The 21,341-nt window shown below is 50.1% G+C and overlaps 1 protein-coding gene across 3 annotated transcripts in view; it reads left to right on the forward strand.

The window, feature by feature from the left end:
• Window positions 1-21,341, forward strand: part of PXN (paxillin) — a 48,276-nt gene that overhangs the window by 7,028 nt on the left and 19,907 nt on the right. The gene's annotated exons all lie outside the window — the stretch shown is intronic.

The raw sequence follows: 21,341 nt of genomic DNA on the forward strand, positions 1-21,341 counted from the left end.
CAGAGGAAGGGAGAGAGAGATAGAAACATCCATGAGAGAGAACATCAATTGGCCACCTCCTGCGTGCCCCCCACTGGGGATCGGGCTCACAACCTGGGCATGTGTCCTGACCAGGAATCGAACCAGCAACCTCTTGGTGCATAGGTTGAGGCTCAACCACTCATACCGGCCGGGCTGTTCATTCCCTCTTTACTCTACCCTCACATGTCTTTGTCCACCTCAACACCTTTTATGAGTCCCAGTGCCCTCCTACCCCATATCTCCCATCCCAGCTTCTGCAGCTTTCCCTGACCCCTTTCCTTCTGGTTCTCTCTTTTTACCTTTCTGCTCTTCCTGACTTTTTTTTTTTTTTTAATATTTTTCTTTGATTTTTAGAGAGGAAGGGAGAGGGAGAGAGAGATAGAAACATCGATAAGAGAGAACATCGATCCGCTGCCTCCCGCATGCCCCCCACTGGGGATCAGCCCGAAACCTGGGCATGTGCCCTGACCGGGAATCAAACAGGGACCTCCTGGTGCATGGGTCGACGCTCAACCACCGAGCCACACTCACTGGCTGGGCTTAACTTCTTTTGTTTGCTCCTTTTCTGTTTTTAACACAGCCTGGGTTATTCTTTTTCTTTGCTGTGCAGGTAAACCACCCACTCTTTAGTGGTCATATTTCCCCCTCTCTTCCTTAAGATCTGCTTCTTTTGCATTTTCCCAAAACTTTTGCTGGGCTCCCTGTTTTTCTCCCAGATAGCTAGGTCAGTTTATCTACTCGAGTGACCTCTTCTCTCACTGTGTGTTGGCAACTCCTAAGTTTATGTTTCCACCTCTGACGTGGATGCTATTGTCCAGAGTCTTCCGGTCTGCACGCCAGCAGAGACCCAACTCATTTCCTTCTCACTCTCTCTTCATGGCCTCCTCTATTGTCTGCGCCCTCTGTCGCTGTCCCCGCTCTTCCTTGGCCTGTGTGAAATCATGGGCACTTCTAGGTTTAAGCAACATTTTCATGTGCTTTGTAATTTATTTATTTATTTTTTATTTATTTTTTAGAGAGAGAGAGAGAGAAATGTCGATGTGAGAGAGATACATCCATCGGCTGCCCCCTGCACACCCCGTACTGGGGATCAAGCCTGCAACCAGGGCTCGTGCCCTGAACAGAAATGGAACTGAGACCTCTTAGTCCATGGGACGACACTCAGTCCACTGAGCCACACAGGTTAGGCTGCTTTGTCACTTTTTATATGTTTGTGACAACAACCCTTTGGGGCAGTTGGTAGTTTTACAGATGAGGAAGGAAAACTGAAACCCAGGGACCCAGGGGAAGAGGACACACCCGCTACCACCACAGATAATGTTTCGAGAACTTGCTCTTAGATCTTGTCGCACCCAACCCATTCTCTTTGGTTCTTCATACAGGACATCTTTAGGCAGAGATGAGAAATTATAGGTTGGGTTTGGCCTGCAAGACTTGTGTTGCTTGGCCTTCATGGTATTTATAAATATTCTGAATCCATTGTCAACATTTAAAGCATCAGGAGATCGCACCTACAAAATCCATATGTCTTCTCTTTTGAAAAGCCAGAGTTGGCTGCACGGGACGCCTTTCTTCCGTGCACCACTTGGTTGACCTCATGGTTCCAGCCCTCACATTGACTGTTGCCTGCAGAGGGCCCAGCTCCCTGGAGCATATTCCTACCTGGCCCTGATAAGGGAGGTGCTAAGAATGCTCTCTTTCTGCCCTATATTTACAGCAAACACACAGTTGCCAAGTCTGGGGGTTTCTTGAACTATATCCTCTGAGTTAGACCTGACTTTTTTTTTGCATTTATCTTCAGATAGAGTGGGAGGGAGGGAGGGAAGGGGAGAGAGAGAGAGAGAGAGAGAGAGAGAGCGCGAGAAACATCAATGTGAGAGAAACACATCAAGTGGCTGCCACTCACATGACCCCAAATGGAGTTGGTGACAAACTGCAACCGAGGTATGTGCCCTTAGCGGGAACTGAACCCGGAACTCTGTGGTCCATGGGCCGACACTCTAACCACTTAGCAAACCGGCCAGGGCTAGACCTGACTTCTGACTGCTCCAGACGCTTACCTCTGCCTGGGGTCTGGGTTTCTGTCCATGTTGCAGACAGTAGCCTCCTTCCCTATCCATTTCCCCACCTCCCCTCACCCTCCACCTTTATGATCTCAGCTGCAGCCTCCTTCTGCAGAACACCCCCAACCTCTTGACTCTCTCACTTCAGTAAAACTTCACGGATTGATATAAATTGGGCTTCTTCCCTTTTTCTCTCCCTAGCGCTGTAAGCCCTTTGAAGACAGGGATCTTATCTGCTTTTCAAGTGTCTCTCTTTTTGTGTGTGTGTGTGGTATGCACCCCTAGCGGGAACCAAACCTGGGACTCTGGTCCACAGGCCGACACTCAACCGCTGAGCCAAACTGGCCAGGGCTCAAGTGTCTCTTTTTTTAAATCTTTACCTGAGGATATTTTTCCATTGCTTTTTAGATAGAGTGGAAGGGAGAGAGGGAGAAAGAAAGAGAAACATCGATTTGAGAGAGACATATCAGTTGGTTGCCTCCTGCGCAACCCCTACCAGGGCCAGGGATCAAACCTGCAACTCAGATACATGCCCTTGACCAGGAATGGAATCTTTGATCCTTCAGTCTGTGGGCTCTAGTGTCTCTTACCACCAAATATGGCTCCGTTCTCTCTGCAGTTGCTTAATAATATTTGATGGTGGTTGATGATGAAATGGGTATGAACTAGGGACTTCCACTATAATGCCTAACCTCCAGCAAACCACTTCCTCCACTGGAGAATCTGAACGAGAAACTCTCTGGGTTCCAGGTAGGGGGGGAGGCAGCATGGTGCCCCGGACAGAACACAGGCTCCGCTATCAGCCACTCCTGGGTCTGTGTCAGTGCTGCCCCTTGATGACTGTGACCTCGGCAGATCGATCACCTTACACCCTGAGACTCAGTCCCTTGATCTGTGAAACAGGTGCATTTCCTGAAATGCTCTAAGGTGCTCAGTGAAGGGTAACGGTTGTCATTATTATTCATCCTTGGAATAATCTAGATACTGCTCTGGGAGTGGGCTTTCTCTGTCACCTCTCCACTTCAGGAACCTGCTGTTTGCTGTGGCCTTGGTGGCGGCACTTAGTGCATATGAACCTGGTTGGCTGTTCAGCTGGGCCTGGGGAAGGAATCTGACCTTGGTTATCTCCAGGGAGAGTGTGGTCTGGGACTCTGCATGGTCCTGTGGGGCAGAGTGTTGGGGTTCTGCTCTGCAGGTGAAATGGTCATACCCCAGGGCCTGGGGTGTCAGTTGGGTTTTGGTTTTGTGATGTTTCATTTCCCTTGAGCCTCTTTGGTGGCTTTGAGGAGGAAGTGGCTGGGGGGGCGGTGAGGTTATTCGGTGGCTTGGTTTATAGTAATTGCTCATCGAATACTAACATGAGAGCTGCCACAGAGGACCACTCCGGACGGCTTCCAGGGCAGCTCCAGCCTCTCCAGAGCCTTGGGCCTCCTGGGGTCGAGGCAGCTTGTGAGGGCATCTGTGAAGCCTCACGGGTGGGTCTAGGCCAGTGGGGCTCCTCATAGCAGTAGGAAAAGGGAGAGACTGGTTTTCTGAACCATGAACTGTGGTTTTGTCAGTTGAGTGGGCACAGCCATTAGCTAAAAGCCCACCCAGTGATGGGCTGCCCTGACACCTCTGTACCCTTTTAGGCACAGTCAATCTGTTGGGTCGACCCTGCGCCCCGTTGGGGATTTGAAGTGGCTCAGAGTCCTGGCCAGGCTTTTCCTCGCTGTGTCCAGGAACGTTCCTCGTCCTTAGGTGGAGGTGGAAGTGGGAGTGTCCTATGGCCTGCCCTTGGCTTCCTCTGGATTTGCCATCTCCCCTTGAGTACTCCTGGCTCCGCCGTCCATCTGGGGTGCTTTCTCATCACGGGTGAGCTGCAGGATGTTGGAGTTGGGCTGGCTCCTTGAGGTGGGTGTGAAGGAGTGGCGGGCACCTGGGACACTACTGTGCCTCGGACACCCAACCTGGTTGCCCTCCCGGGCTCACTTGGCCATCTGCTGCCCATCTTGGAAAGTCCTCTGTGCTCACAAGTGGCTGTGCCGTTTCCTCATCCTCCTCACAGTGTCAGCGTGGCTGCGTCTTCGGGGCGAGGTAGCTGTTGGGACAATGGGTGGCCTCGTCTCCTCACTGCCTTACCACCTCCGATGGCCTCTTCTGCTGTGTCTTGAAGTTTCCATGAATTCCTCCTGCCCCTTCTCTCTCTTTGGAAGTCGGCCCTTGAAGCCTTTTTAGAGCCTGGTCTGCTGAGTTAGCCACACCGGAAACCAGCTGGGGGGACGAGGAGTATTACCTGGAGGTGGTTGTCATGGCTTCCTGTGGTCACTTCTGGTCATCTGCTTCCAAACATCCTGTTTGTGCCTCTAGAGCAGCAGGAACACTGACCTGGGGACAGCTATCTGTCTGAGCTCACCAGAGGTGTGGGGGCCCGGGCTGTCAGAGTCTACCTGCCCTCGGGACCCTTGGCTTCCCGGTCACTGGCTATTGATGGCATTGCTGGCAGCAGCTCCTTTTGGTGTCGCTGGTTGGGCTTCTCCCCAGCTCTGCCCTTTCTCTTCTCCCTGCTTCTACTGCCAGGGAGATGTTTCCTCCGAATATTCTGTTTAGTGTGATCAGTCAACACTTCCTTCTCTGTGGTTCTGGTCTTGCTCAGTCTTTCTTAGATTCCTACACTTGTAGAGCTTGAAGGAGCTTTAGGGTGTCCCTGCTCCTGTAATTGGGGTGGGAAGTCCAACCATCACCTTCCTCGGTCTGAGTTGCTCATGTTTTATCTGTGTGTATATTGGGCTTCCGTTGAAGATTACAGTGGCAAAAGGGGTTTTGTGGCTTTTTAAAAATCTGAAAATAAAAAATGTAAAAACGTTTGGAAATCACTTATGAGGTTCAGTTCACCTGTTTTCACCCATTTTACAGATGGACAAACTAAGGCCCTCTAAGGTGAAAGCACTTGCTCAGGACACTGAGTAGCAGAACAGGCCTGTTCTTTTCCTCTTTCTAGCCCTTTCTGGGGCATATCTGGGTCCTAGTTTTCCTCGTTTCTAGAACCTACACATCTGCCACAGTGTAGCCTCGAGCCTTATTCCCCCTCCCCCCCCCGCCTTTTTTATGTCATTTTGTATCTGATATTATTTACTTTTGTAACGTCTTTATGTCAAAGAAGATACATGCTTAGTTTAAGAAAAGAAAAAGGCACAGAAGTGAAAGTCCTTTCTTCCTTCCCCCACCAGGGGTAACTATTGTTAATTGTTCGGTGTGTATCTTTTCCAACCATTTGTTACACACTTATAAACAAAGAAGCATGCCTATGATATCCATATCCTTCATTATTTTAACTAAGATGAAATTCACATAACATACAGTGAACCATGTTAAAGTGTACAGTTCAGTGGCATTTAGTACATTCACAGTTTGTGCGGCCATCACCTCTATCTAGTTCCAGGACATTTTCATCACCACCTAAGGAGACCCTGTACCCAGTAAGCAGTCTCTTCCCCTTCCTCCTTCCCCCAGCCCCTGGCAACCACGAATCAGCTTTCTGTCTCTATGGATTTGTCTATTTTGGACATTTTATATAAATGGAATCATACAATTTGTGGACTTTTGTGACTGGCTTTCAGTTAGCATGTTTTCAAGGTTCATCCATGTTGTAGCATGTCAGTACTTCATTCCTTTTTATGGCCACATAATATTTCATTGTAGAGCTAGATCACATTTTGTTTATTCATTTATCTATTGATGGGCATTTGGGTGGTTTCTACCTTTTGGCTATTGGGACCAGTGCTACTGTGAATGTTCATGTTCAAACATTTGAGAGCCTTTTTTCAGTCCTTTTGAGTTTATCTTTTCATTGTTTATAAAGTTTATTTTTCTATATTATAAATGTCTGTTAAAAGGACTAATTGTAGTCTGGCCAGTGTGGCTCAGTGGTTGAATGTCGACTCATACACCAAGAGGTTGCCGGTTCAATTCCCGGTCAGGGCACATGCCCAGGTTGTGGGCCAAATCCTCAGTGGGGGGCATGCAGGAGGCAGCCAGTCAATGTTCTCTCTCGTCGATGTTTCTCGCTCTCTCTCCCCCTCATTTCCTCTCTCTCTAAAATCAATACAGGGAAAAAATTTTTTTTAAAAAAAAGTAACTTAAGCCCTGGCCGGTTTGGCTCAGCGGTCAGAGTGTCGGCCCATGGACCAGAGAGACCTGGGTTCGGTTCCTGCTAATGGCATGTACCTCGGTTGCAGTTTGTCCCTGGGCCTGGTTGGTCGTGTGGGTGGCAGCAACTTGATGTGTCCCTTTCATGTTGATGCCCCCCCCCCTTCCTCCTGCTCCATCTAAAGATAAATGCAAAAATGTCCTTGGGTGAGGATTAAAAAAAAAAAAGTAACTTTAAAAACAACAACACTGTTAAAAAAAAAAAAGGACTAATTATATTCATGTTCCTTTTAATATTTAACTTTTTTTTTGATTATCAATGTTAAACATGTTCATTGTAGATAATTTGAAAACTGCAGAGGTGCCCAAAGAAGGACATAATAAAAAACTCTCAGAGCTAATCACCAGTCATAGCCACAGTGAATATTTTAATGTATTTCTGTAAAATCTTTTTTGTACATATATATTTATGTAATTGGAATAATAATTACCAGCATTGTATAGTTTCCTCTGTGCTGGGCACTGTGCTAGGTGCCTCACTTGCATTATCTTTTTTAAAAAGTTAATTAATTTTACATGCAGGGAGAGAGGGAGGGAAAGAGAGAGAGAGAAAGAAACACTAGTGTGAGAGAGAAACATCTATTGGTTGCCTTCCATGTGCTCCCCGACTGGAGAGCAAACCCGCAACCCAGGTATGTGACCTGATGGGGAATTGAACTGGCAACCCTTTGGTGCATGGGATGATGCTTAATTTACTGAGCCACTCTGGCTGGGCTGCTGGGCACATTACCTTATTTTTTCCTCACAACAATCCTATGAAGTAGGTGATTTTTTTTTTTTTTATTGATTTGTGAGAGAGAAAGGCAGAGACAGAGAGACATCCATTTGTTGTTCCACTCATTTAGTTTAGTTTTTGTTTTTTTTTAAATCCTTACCAGAGGATATTTTTCTATTTATCTGCAGTTAGAGTGGGAGGGAGATAGAGGGAGAAAGGGAGAGAGAGAAAAAAACATCAAGCCCTGGCCAGTTTGGCTCAGCGGTAGAGCGTCGGCCTGTGGTCCAGAGAGACCCGGGTTCGGTTCCCGCTAAGGGCATGTACCTTGGTTACAGTTTGTCCCTGGGCCTGGTTGGTCGTGTGGGTGGCAGCCACTCGATGTGTCCCTTTCACGTCGATGTTTCTCTCTCTCTCTCTCTGTCTCTCTGTCTCTCTCTCTGTCTCTCTCTCTCTCTCTCTCTCTCTCTCCCCCCCTCCCTCCCACTCTATCTGAACAAAAAATGGAAAAAAATGTCCTTGGGTGAGGATAAAAAAATAAAAATAAAAAAAGAGAGAAACATCGACATAAGAGGGACACATTGACTGGTTGCCGCCCACATGACCCGGACCAGGGCCAGGGACGAACTGCAACCGAGGTTCATGTCCTTGGTTGGAATCAAACCCGAGACGCATTAGTCTACAGGCTGATGCTCTAACCGCTGAGCCAAACTGGCCAGGATAATGTTCCACTCTTTTATACATTCATCAGTTGATTCTTGTATGTGCCCTGATCAGGGATTGAGCCACAGCCTTGGCGTATCAGGCAACACTCTAACCAACTGAGCTGCCCGTCCAGGATCGTCTTGACCTTTTTATCATTATGAAATGTTCCTCTTTATCTCCAGTAATACTCCTGTCTAGAAGTCTACCTTGTCTGATATTAACACAATCACTCCAACTTTCTTGATATTAGTGTTAGTGTGGTCTATTTTTCTCCATCGTTTTACACATATCAAACCAGTAGGTACTCTCTTTCTGTGTCGTGATATTTAAAGTGTTTCTTATAGACAGTATTTATTGTATCTTACATTTTTATCCAGTCTGGCAATCTCTTTTTATTGGAGTATATAGACCTTCTAACATCTAGAGTCATTATCAGTATGATTGGGTGTATCTACCATCTTAAAATTTGTTTTCTATTTGTACTATATGTTCTTTATTCTTTTTTCTTTTCCTACCTTCTTTTGGATTCATTCAATATTTTTTTAGGATTCCATTTTATCTCTACTATTGGCTTATTTAGTTATACTTCATTGGTTTATCTTTTTTAGTGATTGCTATATGGTGTTTTTTTTTAAATTATTGAATTTATTGGGATGACATTGGTTAGTAAAATTATTTAGGTTTCACGTATACAATTCTATAATACATCTTCTATATACTGTATTGTGTGTTCACCACCCTGAGTGGTTGATGTATGGTTTACAGGTTTAACTTATCATTGTCTGTCTTCAAATCATATACTATTTCATGTATAACCTAAGAACCTTGCAACAGTGTACAGTCAAACCTTGATTCTCAAACGTCTTCTATCTTGAACAGTTTGGTTCTCGATCAAGTAGGTCACCAGCAAAAAATGTCTTGTTTGTTGAATGAAACTTTGGTTCTTGACCCGAAAGCCCATTTGTGCAGATACCTGTATAATCAGTCACATGTCTCTTAGGTGACAAAGGAGAGAATGTACATGTGAGTAGGAGTCAGTTTACCGCTAAACCTCGCATTGTTAACATCTCAGGAAATTGTGCTGTGAATATTTTTGTGGTTTTTTTTTTGCTGCTTATTATTATTAAATACGTACAGTAAGTCACCATGGGTCCTAAGAAGGTTAGTGATAGTAGCAAAGTGAAAAGGAAAGTTGTGAGAACAATGATAGAGCTTAAAAAGGAAATAATTACAAAGTGTGATAGAGATGTTTGTATGTCTGATCTGGCTACTAGGTATGGCATGGTCAAATCAATGATTAGCACAATTTTTAATTTTTTTTTTCTTTATTGATTTTAGAGAGAGTAAGGGGAGGGGGGAGAGAGAGAGAGAGAAAGGGAAACATCGATGTGAGAGAGAGGCATCAATTGGTTGCCTTCCACACAACCCCCTATCAGGCCTGGGGATTGATCTGCAACCAAAGTACATGCCCTTGACTGGAACTGAACCCGAGACTCTTTGGTCTGTGGGCCGAGGCTCTAACCGCTGAGCAAAACCGGCCAGGGCAATTAGCACTATTTATAAACATAAAGGGGCCATCAAGAGCGCTGATGTTGCTAAGGGTGTGAAAACAATGATCACAGGCGATTGAGAAAGGTTAAAATAGTGAATCATTTGGGGGTCTGGAACAGAATAATTCAGTTTACATTATTCCTAATGGGAAAAAATGATTCAGTTTTCGAACAAATCGCTTCTCGAACAGCCTTCCGGAATGAATTAAGTTCAAGAACCGAGGTCCCACTATATTTGCATTTACCCCTCCTGTCCTCTGTCATGTGGTCATAAATTTTATGTCTACATTTATTATAAAACCACACTACAGTTTTAGTCTTTTATATTTACCCACAAATTTACTATTTCTGGTATTCTTTGTTCCTTTGTCAAATGAGCCTTCTTAAAGTCTAAATAAATGAACAAAAAAGTTTGCAAAACATTATTTTCCCCTCTTCCTTTCCCTCTTCAGTTTCTCTTCCAAAATCTCGTTTTCCTCTTTTGTTTCATGGCTAGTTTTCCCTGCCCATGAGCTTCCCTCAGCATCACTAATCTTCAGTGCATGCCTTGTGGTTCGGTTTGTCTCATCCTCGGCTTAGTCATGATAATCAATGATGCCATCAGCCACTCCCAGCTACAGAGCCCATGGCTGGTGTTGCTAACACATTCCAGTGACGCAGCGTTCAAAAAAGTCTGCACGTTCCAGCTCATGTCTCCTGCCTCCGCTGCCCCATGTGGAGAGGTGTGACAAAACGAGATGGCAAGACTCCGGGCTTGCCATTCTCCCTGCTCTTGTTAATGCCCTGCCTCTGCCTCCTCCTCCAGCACCGAGTGAAAGTGCCGTCCAGTCCCAGGTCCTGACTCTGCCTGGGACCCAGACTCCCTCCTAGCCGCCTCACACCTGTGAGCCTAGCCCCCCCTCCCCCCATCCACAGAGGAAGCCAGACAGGCCACACAGTGAGTTTAAACCTTAAGTACCCACAAGGGGCTGCTGTGCTGTGGCCACAAAGTCTTGTGGAGTGTTCCTTTGATTTTCTTTTAAAGGCTAGGAGTGCTGCAGGCTGGGGAGGGGTGGCGGTGACTGGATCACAGCAGAGGGGAATTTCCTGGTTAGAAGAGTAGGGAGGGCTTGGGCCCTGTTCCCTCACATGTGTTGCTGTCTCCCATTGTGCTTTGCATGTGGTGAGCACTTATGGAGACCAGAGGTGACATGGGCTGGAGTGGTGGGGCAGATCTCTGCAGCACATGGGCTGGGCTGAGTCAGGTATTCAGTAGTGACCCACGGAGCACCTTTTATGTGCTAGGCACTGCCCTATGCGAAGAGGTGAAGATAGATAATAAAGCCACACTCCCTGCCCTTGCTGAGTTGTCACAGACTGGTGGGACAGACACTTAGGCAGACAATTCCTACCAGTTTGATTTGTGCTCTCAGAGGAAGTGCAGAATACTTTGCGAACTCACAGGAGAGGTGTTTTAAACCCTGTTCAGGGAATGTGGCCAGGGAGGGCTTCCTGGAGGAAATGGTACCCTAAACTGACTCTGTTGTGCATCTGTTTTTGTTTTTAAAATTTTTATCTTTCTGTATTGATTTTAGAGAGAGGTGGAAACATCAATTGGCTACTTCTTGCATGCCCCCCACTGGGGATTTGGCCCACAACCTGGGCATGTGCCCTGACCGGAAATTGAACCGATGACCTCTTAGTGCATGGGTCGATGCTCTGTTGTGCATCTTTTTTTTTTTTATCCTCACCCGAGGACATTATTCTATTTTTTGTTCAGGTAGAGTGGGAGGGAGAGAGAGGAAGAGAGAGAGAGAGAAACATCGATGTGAAAGGGACACATCGAGTGGCTGCCACCTGCATGACCAACCATGGCGGGGGACAAACTGCAACCGAGGTACATGCCCTTAGCGGGAACCGAATCCGGGTCTCTCAGGACCGCAGGTCGATGCTCTGACCGCTGAGCCAAATCGGCCAGGGCTCTGTTGTGCATCTTAATTGGAATCTTGACATTTAGAAAAAGCCCTAAACCTTCATCCTTTATATACTTAATAAGAATTTCCATACTAAGATTTGGGACTCTTACAGAAGAGGCCCCCAGCATAAAAATGACACATCCCCCTTTTTTAAGTAGGCAAAGCAGATCTTTTTATCCTTATGTTGCAGAAGAGGAGGCTGAACTGTGATGAGTCTCAAGGGATAAGAAAGGATTTGGACTGGTAAAGAGACAAGAGGGTGGTTTAGGCAAACTGGCATGTGCAAAGGCCCTGAGGGAGGAGGCTTTTGTGTGTGTTTGCTAAAAGTTCATTGGCTATGATTTGTTACCTTGTGTCTTCCTAATTGAATTTTACAGTACAGCTCAGCCTGAGCTCCAAGGCCAAGGACAGTTGCTAGCCTTTGCTTCCTCTGTGGAATGACCTTTTGAGGTGGCCTTGGTGTGACAGCTGAGGTAAAGCCAGCCTCTGGGGCTTCTGTTATCCCCCAATAGGATGTTGAGCTCTGTCTGTGCAAACTCTTCCTGGGCCCAGTGGGGCTGGGGCCCTGGGCCAGGGCATTTCCATGAGTCTGGGGCCTGAGATTGTGTCCTGGCCCTGTGGTGAGCCCTGCAGGATAATGGGCTTGGCCTAACTCCTCTTCTGGAAGGGGGTGGACTTTAGCACCTCGCTGGAGAGGGCAGAGGGAGGGAATTCATGAGAATTCCTGGAGCTGGCAGCATGCAGTATACAGCACCCCAGGGCTGGGCTGGAAGAACTTGTTTTTAGAGAAAGAGCAGACTGGAGTGGCAACCTTGTATTATTTCCCAAACCGCTGCTTTCTGGGCCCCTGAGAAATTCACAGGTGATGTGGCCAGGGGAAAAGGGAAGCATGCTCCAGCTTGTGTAGCCCGGTGGCACTCTGCCTGACCTCATTCGCTGCCCTTGCCACCCTGACCCTCCCATACACCTTCTTTCCTGTTCCCTCCACCCTCTCACAGGAAGCAGATGTGGGAGGCACCTCCCTCGTTCTCGATAGCCACTCAATTACCACGTCTTGTTGATTTTACCTGGTTTTATTTAGAGCATTGTGACTTAAAAAAATTTTTTTTCCTTTATTGATTTTAGAGAGAGAGGAAGTGAGAGGTAGAGAGAGATAGAAACATCGATGAGAGAGAACATTGATTGGCTGCCTCCCGCACGCTCCCCATTGGAGATTGGGCCCACAACCACTGAGCCACCCTGGCCGGACGAGCATTGTGACTCTTATTTTTATTTTAATCCTCACCGGAGGATATTTTCCATTGATTTTTAGATAGACATAGAGTAGAAGGGAGGGGGTGAGGTAGGGAGAGAGAGAGAGAAACATTGGCATGAGAGAGACACATTGACTGGCTGCCTTCTGCATGACCCTTACCGGGGCTGGGCATCAAACTTCAACCCTGGCCAGTTTTGCTCAGCAGTTAGACCATCGGCCTGTGGACCAGAGAGTCCTGGGTTCGATTCCTGCTAAGGGCACATACCTCGGTTGCAGTTTGTCCCCAGCCCTGGATGGGGTTATGTGGCTGGCAACCAGTCGATGTGTCTCTCTCACATCAATGTCTCTCTCTCCCTCTTTCCCCCTCTTTCCCGCTCTATCTGAGGGTAAATGCAAGAAAATGTCTTGGGTGAGGATAAAAAAAAAAACCCCAAAAACTTCAACCCAGGTACGTGCTCTTGACTGGGAATTGAACCCACTACCCTTCAGTCTGCATGCCAATGCTCTAACCACTGAGCCAGATGGGCCAGGGCGTGACTCTTGGTGTTCCTCTGGCCGAGCCCCGCCTCCCTCCAGTCTCCGGCACAAACTGCCTGAGTGATCTAACACAAGCCTGCTCCTTCCGGCTGGCCTGCCGCCCTCTGGGGCTTGCCCTTGTAAGTGCAGACTGTGCAGCAGGCCCTGGGTCCTTGACTCCTCTTCCACCAAGCTGGAACTTGTTCCCTGACTCCAGCCCCTTCTGTCTGAAGGCTACTTCTCACCTCTGCCTCTGCTCCTTCCTCTGCCCAGAAAGCCCTCCTTCCCTCCCGCTGCCCAGTTTATGACGGTCTCCCTAGTTAGTGCTTCCCAGGGAAGACACTGCTTTTGTCTCCCCCGGCCGCCACTGGCAAAGATGATGCAGCCCTAGAGAGAGAGGGCTGGAAGGACTGGAGGAGGCAGGTAGGCAGGGACAGGGACAGATATGCAGCACTTGCCCTCTTCATCAGGATTGGCCTTGGATACCCAAGTGAGGCAGTGCCCACTCGTGTGCATTCTGAGTGGTGGAGCCTTGCTGCAGAGGCGTGTGTGCTGCCTGGGTCAGTGCCCCGCAGGGCCCATTCCAGAAATTTCCATCACCGGGGATTGAGGCAGAGGTGAAGCTGCTTCAGCCCCAAGTGATCAGACTTGTCTCCAGTGGACCCAACAGTGAAATGAGAGGTGCAGGGCGGCCGCTTTAGCTGTTACCCCGGGCAGGAGTTTCATCTTTGCAGATTCCCAGTCCCTCTGGACCGTGAGTAGTATGGACTCTCCCCGCAGAGCAATGTTGGAGGGATATGTGCACACTGTTTGTTTTTTTAATATTTATTCTTTATTGATTTTTAGAGAGAGGGGAAGGGAGCAAGAGAAAGAGAGATAGAAACATGGATGAGAGATCATCAATTGGCCACCTCCTGCACACCCCCCACTGGGGACTGGGCCCACAACCTGGGCATGTGCCCTGACCGGGAATTGAGCCAGCGACCTCTTGGTGCATGGGTTGATGCTCAACCACAGAGCCACACCAGCTGGGCTACACTATTTTGTGTGACCTGTCAGGTGGCCCACACAGTCCCCAGAGGGTCATCTGTGGATGCAAGGTTGAATTCCTTTGCTCTCCGCCTCTCTTGCTCTGGAAAGGGGGATGAGGAATCCTTTTGCCCATGGGTGGGGAGCTCAACTGAGTCAGCAGAGGGAGGGGGATTGCTTGACCAGGTGCAAGTGGGAGCTTGTGTCTGACACTCAGGGTCTCTGGAGTAAGTCCAAGGTGGCCGTGCCACTGCTGCCCCGAAGGCTGAACCCTCTGGCAGAGTTTGGAGTTAGACACCTCAGACGGGCAGGTGCAGCAAGGACTACCCTGGCCACTTGCCGGACTCTATCCTTGGAGCTGGGATTGTCAGAGCAGATGGCATTGTGGGCTGGGAGGTTGGCCTTTGGACCGGACTCCCGGGAGGATCAGCAGTGCCCTTCCTCCCACTGGCTTTGTGTACTGAGCTTCCCACACCCTGAGCACAGGGGCCTCCGGATGCTTCTGCTTGGCAAGTCTTTGAACTTGGGGAAGGCTTTGAGGCAAGAGAGAGGGTTGGGTCCTGCACAAGCCTGTCAGCTTGTTACCCACAGATTCCTGCTGGGCAAAGACCAGTGATCCAGTCCTGGTACATTAACAAATGGAGCTGGGGGGCAGAGTGGCAGAGTCGGGCTGCTCGCCTGATACCTTTCAGAGTGCTCTCTGCAGTTTCTCATGGCTTATCCTGGGTACTCTTTTACACCTGCTCAGGTGGGGCAGTCAGGGAAGTCACCTGACGAGGTAGGCCCCAGTGATATGTACGGACCGTGTGCTTGTGCTATGCCAGGCCCGCTTTATGTTCATCATCTTACTTGTTCCTCTAGATGGCCTGAGCGAGGCTTGGGAATCCCACCGTCCCTTTGATGTCAGGGGCTGCTATTACACTGTTCTGAGCTCAGAGAGGTGCAGCGTCAGCAAGTTCAACTACCAAGTCCACGTTACATTTGGTTGCAAACTCTTGGACCTGCTGAGGCCAGGCTGGTGTTGTGAATAGATGAGGTGGGCCAAAAAAGAAAGGGGCCTCGATATTCTGCTACAGTCAGTGGTTGCCCTGCAGGGATTTACACCAGTATTGCTAGCTCTTCTGGCTGGTCCTGGGAAGCTAGAAATCCTGGCTTTCATGTGAAATCCCTTGATTTCTTTTTTTTTTTTTATCTTCACCCGAGGACATTTTTCCATTTTTTGTTCAGATAGAGCGGGAGGGAGAGAGAGGAAGAGAGAGAGAGAAACATCGATGTGAAGGGACACATCGAGTGGCTGCCACCCGCACAACCAACCAGGGCCGGGGACAAACTGCAACCGAGGTACGTGCCCTTAGCGGGAACCGAACCTGGGTCTCTCTGTACCGCAGGCCGACGCTCCAACCGCTGAGCCAACCAGCCAGGGCTCCCTTGATTTCTTAAGACAAACTCAGACATGTTCATGTGGGGATGGGGTTCCATCTGCAGGGCCCAGGCTGGTGACCTCTGCTTGGTGACTTCTTTCTATTGCCTCCCTTACCCTCCTCCTCTGGTCCTGCTGCCTATAGAATCAGAGTTCATTGCTGAAAGAGCTGCTGGAAGATTTATCTGGGCCAACCCATAACCATTTCAATTCCTATTTCACCAAAAAGATAGGTAGGGTGGGAAGTTAAGGAACTTTAGAACCAGGCAGAAGGGAAGATAGAAGGTGCGCTTGGCTATCGCTGCTCACGGGCCTGAGCAGTCTGGGCTCTGCCACCAGCTCCCCAGGGGCACCTCCAGAGGCCACTGGCACTTGCTTCCTGCTGTCTGCCACCCCACACTGAGCTGCCCTTGGCTCTAAGAGTGGCAAGCAGCCCCTGGGCTCTTCCCTCAGAGGACCTGGACACTAGGGGACAGTGCCGTGACCGCTCTTGTGCCTGTGTTTTGAAACTTGTCCCCAGGAGTCATTGTTCGCAGTCAGTGAGGTTTGACTCAGATTATCCCAGATCCTACCTCACCTGGGTGTGGGGTAACACAGTGGAGGGGGTCAGACATCCCGTTTGCTTGCAGGCAACCCCTCTCAAGGGACAGTGCCCTGCCCCGCCCCCGGAAGAAGACATCAGAGTTTGGGGCACAGCAGGAAGTGGTGGACAGGGACAGAGACGTCCACTTTTAAAAAGGAGAAAGAGTGGTGTCCGAGGGGGCAGTAGCTGGTGGGGTTCAATCTGACTTCTTGGTGACCACTTCCTGTCTGGATGTAGAGATAGGCAGGAGGAGAGGCAGCAGCCCCAGCTGGTACTTTTGTTCAGATCACAGATTGCCGAGGTGACCACGAGGCTCCCTGATTTTCTGTAAAGTTGTTCGGGGACAGAAGCACAGGATTTCTGGTCCTGTCCATCCTTGGGAAGTTTGGACCAGCGGTGTCCAGGGCAGCTATACCCATCAGTGCACAGCACGCTGCCAGGCACAGAGCAGGCGCTGAGTGCGGAGTGATGGGGATCAATGCTCAATGCTCCTGGCTTTGCTGGCCTGCCCCTGCCCTGGATGGCTTTCCTTGGCCCCTCAGAGAGAGAAAGCATTCCATGCGAACACTACAGAACCTAGGGTCCAGTGGAAGTCACCCAAATCTACCCCTCTGAGCACTGCTTCTATTAGAAGAGAGTCCCCACTATTCAAAATCTAACTTCCTAACAGATTTTTGGAATATTTTGTGTGTGTACATTGGGGGCTTCCTCTGATGTTTTTGGCGTTATGGCTGGGCACTGCTCTTGCCATCTGTCCTGGCTCTGCTCCGGTGAGTTCCCAGAGCTCCAGTGATTCCTCCAATAAAATGCAAACCAGGACTGAGGTGGATGCCTCCCCCCCAATCAGTCTCCTGGTGAAACCGGCAGGCTGCAGTGGAGGGAGCCTGGGGAGCCTCTGCCGCCTGAGTCCCAGGGCGGAGGCCACCCATTCATTTCCCATGGGGCTTGCCATCTGCCTGTTGCTATGCCTCAGCTCCGGGATTGCTGGGCTTCTTGCAGGTAGACCACAGGTCTTACTTCGGTTCTGGTCCCACCCTGTCTTCTGCACTGTGAGCCCCGCCAGCGACACCGACAGCTCAGGTCTCTAGATGCTTTTGTTTTAGGAAAGTCTGTCTTTCCTCCTTTTTTTTCTCTTGTGGTTTTTCCTAGTGTGACTCTGGTTAGCCAAGACCACGAGGACGGCGGCCTCCATCTGCTCCCTCCCTGTCCAGCAAGAGGCCGGCTTCCCTCTGTGGAGAATGGGCAAGGATCTGGGCTTTGGGAAAAATGTGTCCTCAGGCCCTGGCTGGTTTGGCTCAGCGGTTGGAGCATCAGCCTGTGGAACATAGAGCTCCGGGTTCAGTTCCCGCTAGGGGCATGTACCCCCCCAAAAAAATGTGTCCTCAGAACAGTGGCTATAGGCGTCCCTCCTTTGTAGGTAAGCGACACCATCCTACAGGGCCGCGGTTCAGTCAGGCCTGCCGCCTGCCAGCACAGGGAATGAACCTGGGGAGCTCGGGAGGAACTGAGAGAAGGCTTGGGCCTCTTGTCACACAACGGCCCTTCCTAGACCAGCCCCGCCCCAGGAGGTGCTGACAGTCAGTCCTGACAGCAGCCGTCATGTGGCCCAGGAGAACGGTCTTGTCCAGGACCGCGCAGACTGCTTCCAAACTGGTGAGGCCGAGAAGACCGGGGCTGGGTGGTGCCGGTGCCTTTCAGGAAACAGAAGTGTCGCTGAGCGTCAGATGCGGGGTGCAGAGGGCAGCCGGTTCCAACTTGTGGTCCATAGTGACAGACCCCACAGATGGTACTCAGGACAGGTGGGGTCATCGCTGCCCATCCTTCTTCCTGAGGGCACACCTGGGGTTCTGGACACTTCCGAGCTGTTTCTCTCACACAAAGCATGTTGGAGCACTCGTGTGGGGCTGATGGTCTTGGGGTACTCTTGAACCTGCTTCAGTCCATTTTCTAAAATTAAAAGCAAATGAATTGCAGCCTGGACGGTGTGGCTCAGTGGTTGAGCATTGACCCAAGCACCAAGAGGTCACCGGTTCGTGGTCAGGGCACATGCCCAGGTTGTGGGCCCAGTCCCCAATGGGGGGCATGCAGGAGGCAGCCGGTCGATGTTCTCTCTCATCGATGTTTCTTTTTTTCTCTCCCTCTCCCTTCCTCTCTCTCTAAAATCAAAAAAGAAAAAAAAAAAGCAAATGAATTGCAGATGTCAATACTTGTGACTGTTAGCCGAGGACGGGCGGTGGCGTACCTCACGGCTGATTGAAGGCACATGAAGGCACACCAGGCTCAGGATTCTCTGTCCCTCCCTTAGCTGGCTGTTTGGTGCTTTCATTTTTTTTTTTTTAGCAGGAGGGAGAGAGGGAGGAAGAGAGAGAGAAACATCAAAGTGAGAGAGACACATCGAGTGGTTGCCACCTACATGACCCCAGCCAGGGCGGTACATGCCCTTAGCAGGAACCGAACCTGGGACTCTCCAGTCTGCGGGCCGACGCTCTAACCGCTGAACCAAACTGGCCAGGGCTGTTTGGTGCTTTCAGTGGAGCCTTGACCTCCTGTCACCTCTGCTGGTTTCTGAGAGGGCCAAGGAGCCACTGATCTCTCTATGCCCAGGCCCCTCCCTCATCCACATTAGAAGGGTGCCTGGTAGTAAGAGGGGGTGAAGGTCAGTGCCTGCAACAGCCTCCTCTTGCATCATGCTGCCCCGATGAAGCCACTGGCCATATGACACAGGAAGGAAACACTCCTGCAAATTGACCTGCACAGCAGCGGGTTAGCCTAGAACATGGAGCTCCAGCCCTCTCTGAACTCTTGAGCTCTGCGTACCACCACTAGGGGGCTCCCCAGTGGGTCAGGGCCCTGCCTCAGGCTGAGGGTGAAGAAGAGGAGGAGGGAGAAGAGAAAAGGGCCCCTGAGGCAGGGGTGGAAAGGCCCTTTTTGGATTGCTGCAGGGACTCCGGGGACTGGTGCTTTGAAAGCTAGAGAGTGGTGACAGACAGAATGAGGGATGGCTGTTGATAGCCTCTCCCTGTGGGGTGTCATGGAGGAGACTGGATGGGCTCTGCAGCCAGGCAGGAGGACGTCCTCGAGGGGGACATCGCCTGCCTGCAGAGCGCACTCATGGGACATCCTCGAGCCTTCGTCCTTATCTATAAAGTGGAGCTGTGCGGCCAGGACCCTGTCCTGGCTGATGCTCAGTAAGGACCATTCACTGTTCTCCCCGTTACCCTGTCCGAGCTTCCTGGCCATGCAGCCCTGTCTTTGGGGCCCTTTGCAGCACTCTCCTGGGCTCTGAGCCTCCACGGCAGGAGCAGAGGCTGTTTTCTCCTGCGTTTGCTCCTCTGGGAGGCCAGAGGCTGAGAGCGCTTGTGGAACTTGGGCAACTCCTTTTATTGTTCTGATTCCAGGTTCAAAGCCACAGGGCTGTCAGACAGCCGTGACTTCCCAGAGGCAGGCAGAGAGCTGAGGTGGTGGTTGGGGCGCGCTGGGGCCCTGACACTCCTCTCTTGCCTCTGTCCTTACTCGGGAATGAGTTGGAAGCTTCTGGGCTTAGCTGATGTTCTCCGAGAAGGACTTGGAATGAACCCGAGGCAGGGAAGGGTGAGGTCAGTGGTGTGCTCAGCAAGGAGGCCTGAGTTAGTGACAGGCCTGTCACAGCTCCCAAGATTTTTGGCCTCAGTCCCTGGCTCCACTTCCTCCTGCTCCTGTCCTTAAGGGAGATGAAAACCAGTGACAGAATTTATTTACCCAGAGTCTCCTCTGTCACAGTGGGGGGCAGAGGAGGCTCTCCCCAGTTTTCTTGGTGGCTTTCAAACACCTTTTTTTTTTAATCCTCACCTGAGGACATTGTTTTTGCATTTATCTTCAGATAGAGCTGGAGGGAGAGAGGGAGGGAGAGAGAGAGAGAAACATCAGATGTGAGAGAGAGACATCAACTGGTTGCCACCCACATGACCCCAACTGGGGCTGGGGACAAACTGCAACGGAGGTACGTACCCTCAATGGGAACTGAACCTGGGACTCTCTGGTCTGCGGGCCAACACTGACCGCTGTGCCAAACCGGCCAGGGCTCAGACACCTTTTCATCGATTGCTCATTGTGTGCTCTATGAGGTGTCTGATAACGAAAGCCCAGAATGGTCTAGTAAATTGCCACCCAGGCTAGTGAGCGGTGGACTTGAACCTGTTTGCCTCACTACTGGAGGCTGGTTCTTTCCACTCTACCACACTGCCATGCAGGATGGGGGCCAGAAGGGAATACAGCTGTGTTGCTGTCCCGTTCCCAGTGCCACCAAAGCAGCCAAGTCTGTGGTATGGGTGAGGTGGCTTTTTGTGTGGGCAGTGGTGGCTTTGTGGTGCCGCTTAGAATTGTTCACCGAAGTCCCCAAGTACCTGTGCAAAAGGTTTCTTGGAAACCTCACTTCTTATCTTACAATCCATTTGCATTTTGCATTTGACTCTATAACCTTGCTTGTCTTAATTTAACAAATTTAGCCTTGCTTTAATTTAAGGCAATGGTTTAAATTACTCCTGAGTAAATTTGATCCTCAGAAGGTATTCTGGGTTTATCCTGAGGTGGTTCCTGGCCCCTGGCCTTCATCTGTCCCCTGGGGGAATGGATATGCTGGGGAGGGGGCACACTCAGTGTTGTGAATAAAGGCACACAGCTGGGAAAGGGAAAAGGAAGCCCAGTGTGGTTGGAGAGGCAGGTTGCAATGAGGGGCCCGGAGGAAGAGGTAAAGGCTAGTTTGGGGCCATATTCTGAGAAGCTCCAGACTAGAATGCCAACCCCGGGATTCCTTTCTTATCCTGTAGGCATCCAGGGCCAACAGTGGCTGAGTCTGTGCCTCCTTGCTCGGCACACGCCCATTTGCTGAATGAGAGGTCTGCGAGGGTGTTTGAGCTGGGGGGTACAGTGAAGGGGAAGGAGGTCCCGGCCGCAGAGGGCATGCAGTCTAGTGGGAGAGGCAAGAGTGATGTGTGGATGCCTGCAAGAGTTGGGCTTCCAAGACGTTCAAACTGCAGGAGTCTGCTCAAAAGGATCGAAGTGGGAGAACCCAGAGTGTGGTGCGCGGGCGATGCGAGGAAGGGCTGAGCGGGGTTCTGATGCCGGTCCAAGTTGTCAGCTGCCTGTTATGAAAAGAAAGGGAGGACAGTAATGAGGAGAGGCCTCATGAAGGAAGAATTGATGCAACTTGGTGACCAGTGAAATGTGGGAGCTATCAGGGGTGCTATAGGGGAACTGGGAAAGTTAGACAAGAAAAAGCTGAATTAGGGAAAGGACCCAGCCGCCTGAGGCTGGGGGCACTGACCTGTTGTGGCCACCTTGGGCTGTGTTCATTGGTCAGAACCTG

This window comes from Molossus molossus, unplaced genomic scaffold, assembly GCF_014108415.1.
Source record: "Molossus molossus isolate mMolMol1 unplaced genomic scaffold, mMolMol1.p scaffold_m16_p_22, whole genome shotgun sequence".
NCBI classification, from domain to species: Eukaryota; Metazoa; Chordata; class Mammalia; order Chiroptera; family Molossidae; genus Molossus; species Molossus molossus.